This window comes from Chelmon rostratus, chromosome 13 (genome assembly GCF_017976325.1).
Source record: "Chelmon rostratus isolate fCheRos1 chromosome 13, fCheRos1.pri, whole genome shotgun sequence".
NCBI lineage: Eukaryota > Metazoa > Chordata > Actinopteri > Chaetodontiformes > Chaetodontidae > Chelmon > Chelmon rostratus.
In genome coordinates, this window is record NC_055670.1 from 24456130 (window position 1) to 24462513 (window position 6384).

A 6384-nucleotide genomic window follows, 5' to 3' on the forward strand; every position below is an offset into this window, starting at 1 on the left:
AAGACCGAGTTTTAAAATGGGTGTGATTGATGGACGTCTACACTGGTGGGATCCCATTGCAAGGTGGTCTCTAGTTGTTGGTAGTTTTAACATTAATGGTGTAGAACCAAAAACTTCAGGTATCTCTTCTCAGATTGTTTCGCTATGATCATCGTGTCCTTCTCGATTTTGATTTATTCATTTGAATGCAAATTATAATTTGGGATAAAAAGCCAGAGAGCTCTAAAGCACAGTGTGAATATTTTCCCTTGGTGGTTTAAGGACTCGCACCACTGCGTGATGGCAGCTAAAAATAAGACCTGTTTACTCGCAATGACATTTGGGTGCATATGGTTACGCTTCATACAATATTTGGTAACTCTTTTTCAGCAATTTGATGTTTATTATTAAAATGTGAAGCACTACAAGACAAAGCACAGAGCATCTTTTGCCCTGTGCATGCAGGGTGTGCCCCACCTTTGAGAACAGCATCTTCCGTCCTTACTGGCACTGTGATGATGCTGCATACCGTGGCAGTCCAATAAAGTTTTAAGCGACTAAAAGGCAGTAAAAGTTGGAACAATGGTACAATCATGCTTCACATTTCCAGAACGATTCTATTTTTATATGCATGCTTTTGAACACTGACCCCATAAAACATTTAGTATTGGTTAATTTTTGATTTGTTTTTTCCTCCTAAATTTCCTTCTCCATTGTATTTGGCTGCAGCGGTTCAGCTCATAAAGGGCGGTGAGATGGAAGGTTCTTCTCACTGTCACCATCATCTTCTTGGATATCGGAGAAGGAGAAGCTGGAGTAGACTCCTGGAATCTAATAGTTAAAAGCTCTGAGGAAACTCTGCTTCAGTCTTCTCTCAAATTGGGAGCCGCTGATTATCCTCTTCGTCTTCCATTACATTGTCCACAATGGCGACCACTGCGGTGACTATGGGCTGCGACTCTCTTGCCACGATCTGCTCAGGCGCAAACTGCCTAGTTCCTCCAAGTAACTTCAATGAAATACTGAGCGTGGTGCTGAGCTCAGTGCTCACCGTGATGCTCGCCATGGTAATGTTCGCCATGGGCTGCACCGTGGAGGCCAGGAAGCTGTGGGGCCACATCAAGAGGCCCTGGGGCATCTTCATCGGCTTCCTCTGCCAGTTCGGCATCATGCCTTTCACAGCCTTTGCCTTGGCACTGGCCTTCAATGTGTTGCCAGTGCAGGCGATTGTCATTGTCGTTATGGGCTGCTGTCCTGGAGGCACTGGCTCTAACATTATCTGCTACTGGCTGGATGGAGACATGGACCTGAGGTAAGGAACCAGCTGGTTGGTCAGCCGGCTCATTGGATAATTCAATGTTAGTCAGTGATGTGGTGTTTGAGTGAATGAAAGCTGTCTACCTGACACACTGGAGGGCTCTCCTCTTGTTGGACTAACTGTCTTGCAGGAGAAACGGATTCTTGATCTCAGTTTTAAAGGAATATTCTTCAGCACAGCACAGTTACACAGTATATAACCATGTTCCTAGAGAACAAGATCTCTAGATAGCAGCATAACGTAGACAAACAATGTGATGTCATACACAGCTCCCCAGTCAATGTGTTCATGTACACCTGACATGGGTCAGTGACAGGACAACTTTTAAGACCCCTTTAGGTCTAACATTGAGAAATGGCTCCATATAGGACTCAAATGCGTGTGCCCATGTAGATTGCTAATGAGGCTATCATGCAGTACTTGTGGGAACCATGTGAGGAATCATTCTCAGGGCTCCTTGTGTCGTTCTGTGTGAGCTAGTGATTGGCCCTCAGGAGCAAATCCCCAAGTGGGATCTCTGTTGATCAGCAGCACCAGTTGTAGTCCAGCAGACCACTTCCATCCGGAACATGTGCTGCTTGAAAAAATGAAATGTCATCAAAGAAGCTTGTTTGACCGACACTGTTCATATCCACCTGGTCCTCAGTATCAGTATGACACTCTGTTCCTCTATCATGGCCTTGGGGATGATGCCTCTCTGTCTGCTCATTTACACCGCCACCTGGACTTCCAGCGGCGCCATCCAGATCCCATATGACAGTATCGGTGAGTAGAAAACTAATGGTTGATTACTAGCCCATAAGGAAAAACAAATATTTAAGACTCACAGAGAGACTTTCTAAGGCATATAAATGTACTGTAATGTGAATGAACACTTTCATTATGTGCATCATCACTTTGTGTTTTTGTGCTTAAAGCACTCTTCAGTATTATTATAATCCTGCTGCATGAGATGATATGAACTCTCTGTATCCTCAGGTATTACTCTGGCTGCTCTTCTTATTCCAATTGCTGCGGGGATTTATGTTAAACGCAGATGGCCCCGCGCTGCAAAAAAGATCCTCAAGGTACTCAAATCATTTTTGTGAATCTGACACTTGATGAAGAGGTTTTGGGTTTATCCAATGAAATTCCTTTACTGAGTGTCTGCTGTGTGCAGATTGGGTCCATTGCAGTCTTTGCCCTCATCATCATCATAGCTGTGGTTGGAGGAGTTCTCTACCAGTCCTCCTGGATCATTGCTCCCTCCCTTTGGATTATTGGAACTATCTACCCCTTTATTGGTTTCGGCCTGGGGTTCATCCTGGCCCGCATTGCAGGTCAACCCTGGCACAGGTAGGGTGACAGCACTGTCATGATGTTTGCATGTATGCTTATACTTGAATTCAGTTTTATAAATCATGAAACAGCTACTGCATCAACAAGCACATTTATTAACAAATTTACCAACTCATGAGGTTGTCCATCATTCCCTGCTATGTTCAGATGCCGAACCATTGCCCTGGAGACAGGTATCCAGAACTCCCAGCTGTGCAGCACCATTGTCCAGCTGTCCTTCAGCCCTGCTGAGTTGGAGTTGATGTTTGCTTTCCCCCTCATCTACAGCATCTTCCAGCTGGTGATGGCAGTCATAAGTGTGGGAGGTGAGAATTTAGCAGGCAGATACGTTCACAGTTTGCTGCTTTCAAACAATTGCAGCATTTTTGTGGAAACTGGATGTTTCTGATTGCTTTCATCCCTGGTCGTGACTGCTATCTTTTGCTTGCAACCCTGCCCATGCCATTTCCTGGGCCTCCTGCTTTTTGCAGCATTACGTAAGTAAACAAGGCTTGACTTTGATGCCGTAAAAATGAGAGGGTGGCGGTCAGACTTCAATGAAAATCTGCCTGTTTACGAGCACAACGCCCTTTAATTGTCGCATTGTTCATCATCTCTTTATAGATTTTTCAGTTTCTAGTTGTCACAAACAAGAGTAATTAACTTGCAGAACAAGAACAAGACGAGCCTCGATGACATCCAGAGAAAAGGCTTATTCACTGAAACCAAGTTAATCACAACGCTGTTTCTAAATCCATGTTTTTGTCCTCTACAGCCTACCAGGCATACAAAAGGGCATGTGGCCGCGGTGCAGCTGATGCAGACAGTGAGGCTGTAGAAGCCAAGGATGATGATACTGATTCTGAATTTAATGAAAACGACAACAGCGGAGAGAAGGAGAAGGGCTTTGACAAGAAAACCCAGCTGTGAGATCACAGAGCTGCAAACCAGACTTTGGACTATCAGTATGAACAGCCACAGTCTAACTCAACTGTGAACACACACTGCACTCTGCAGGCTGGAGGTGTGCACCCAAACGTCTTCCCTCGTATGGCCAAAAGTTAGGTTGAGTTGCATATCAGGCCCTCCTTTTCTTAATTTATTCATATGTAATTATTTAAAACAACTTTAGTCCATATGTTCTGTCAGAAAACACTTTTGTGCACATGTTCCTGGATCAACACATTTTCCTCTGGCCTCTTCACATGTCTGCAAAATTCAAATGGAATATTTGATGCTATTTACGTGGATTAACCATGTGTCCACATACACCTATTTACTGAAGTTTGCACATCTGATACACAATGTTTTACAGCTATTAAACCCACTGACAGAGCTTAATACTTTATGTCCTTATTCTCTACTCGGATGTAACTTCTGTTGTGTTCTTCTATACCTCTTTTATATTAGTGGACAAACAGGACTAGGGGTCTCACTAAAGAGGACGGGGCTTATCACGTTTTAGAATCATAAAATGCTCAGTTTTTCTGAGCGCAGCTGATTCTTAGCATTTTGAAAGAAGCTAGGGGTCTTACATATTTGTCCAAACTGACGAAACAGGGCTCATCGCTGTATATCTATGATAAATCCACATTCACACTTTAATTTATTAGACCTCCGTATTGTGGAAATGTGTCAAACGTAGAATTCTGCTGTTTCACGATAAGTGATTTCTATTCTGTTAATTTACTTTATTTCACTGACTTTTCATGGATGTGTGCTGTTTTTGTTGATGTGTGCGCTGTGCTTTTTCCTGTTTACCACTGTTTTAGAGACCTGCCTTCATAAGTTATGCATTTTCCACAAAAGCAACTTTTACATTTTTGTCATCTATTTTGTTCTAATGATTAATGTTTTGATATGAATATGAGTACTAGTATTCAACTCAATAAATATTAATATTTGTAAACTATGCCTTTATGTTGTATATGTTTATTTAATAGAAGTGATAATTAGAAGAATATAAGGACTTTTGAGAGTATTTTAATTAGTTAAATGACTATGATCTCTGTGCCCTTATGAAAACAGTAGCACATGCAGGATTTCGTCTTCTATGGTAAAATAATAAAATGTTAACATTTACAGAACATGTAGTCCCAGAGGAAAGTGGAATATACATTATTCAGAACTAAACAAAAAATACTTTGAACAAGGGGAGAGAACAGGGAGGTTTCTTGCTCAGAGAGCAAAGCAGCAGTACACTCAATCAATTATATCTGGGGTGCAGAATGACAAGGGTGAACTGAAAACAGACGACATGGACATAAATGCTATATTGGCAACATTTTACCAAAGTCTTTATAAATCAGGCAACCCTAATACACCAGATATCACTTCTTTTTTATCCACTGTGAATTGTTCAACTCTATCACAGGAGGAACTGTCATGTCTCGTCAGATCTGTTAAGTGTTTTGTTCACGAGCTTCATGTCATGTCGTACACTTCCTGTTTTATTGTGAAACCTAACTCTCCTCTCGTTTCAGGCCCCTTGACTTCCCGGTGTGTTTGTCTGATTGTCTACCCCGACCTAATTGTCTCCACCTGTTCATTATTATCTCGTGTGTATATAGTCCGCGCCTCCCTTTGTCCTGTGCCAGATTGTCTTGTGCCATGTCCTTGTGCCAAGCCGTGATTTATCCAGCATTCCTTGATCCTTGTGTCCTTGTTCTGCTTAGTCTGTTTTTTCAAAGTAAGTTCTAGTTAATTAATAGTATTTTTCTAGCTTTCTAGACTTTCTAAGTCTTTAAGGACGCCTTAGAAAAAGGCTCTCTCCCAGATAGTATGCAGACAGCTATAATAACTTTAATATATAAAAAAGATAGGGACCCACAGCAATTTGGCAACTACCACCCTGTATCACTGATTGATGTCAATGCTAAGTTGCTTGCCAAGATTTCAGCATCCAGATTGGAGGGGTTTTTTTTACCAAAACTCATTCATCCAGACCAGGTCGGTTTTATTAAGAATAGGACATCTTCTGATAATTTACGCAGGCTGCTTCACCTCATGTGGCAAGCTGGAAATGAAACAGACATAACAGTGGCTTTTCCGTTGGATGCTGAAAAAGCATTCGACAGGGTGGAGTGGGCGTTCCTTTTTCAGTCATTAGAACAATTTGGTGTTGGTTCCTCTTTTATTAACTGGGTTAGGTTATTACATTATAGTCCCAAGGCGTCTGTAGTAACAAATGGCAGGAGATCTGCTCCTTTTCAGCTTCATAAAGGGACAAGGCAGGGTTGCCCGCTGTCCCCCTTGTTGTTTGCTCTGGTTCTCGAACCATTAGCAATCGCGATTTGGCAAAATAATAATATAATTGGTGTTAAGGCTGGTGGCAAGGAGCACAAATTACTTTTATATGCGGATGATATTTTATTACTGTGCAGGCGTCCATCAATAACTATACCTCATATCCTCACTCTAATTGACTCATTTTCAGGTGTTTCGGGTTATAAAATAAACTGGTCGAAGTCTGAAGCAATGCCCCTATCAAGAATTTGTCCACCTAGTATCAGGCAGGGATGGCCATTTTCATGGCAGCCAGCTGGCCTGACATATTTGGGTATAAAGATCACTCCACGGCTGGATAGTATTATGGCAGTCAACCTTCTTCCTCTAATTCATGAAATTGAGCTTATATTACAAAATTGGACAAAATTAGGATTGTCACTTATAGGTAAAATTAATATTTTAAAGATGGTAATAGTCCCCAAAATTAATTACATAAGTAATATGCTACCATTTAGCTTGCCACATAATGCATTAGTGAATAT

General features: G+C 41.7%; 1 pseudogene; it reads left to right on the forward strand.

The window, feature by feature from the left end:
• Positions 1 to 16: 16 nt before the first annotated feature.
• LOC121616382 lies at positions 17 to 3544 on the forward strand (annotated as a pseudogene).
• The last annotated feature ends 2840 nt before the right edge of the window (positions 3545 to 6384 follow it).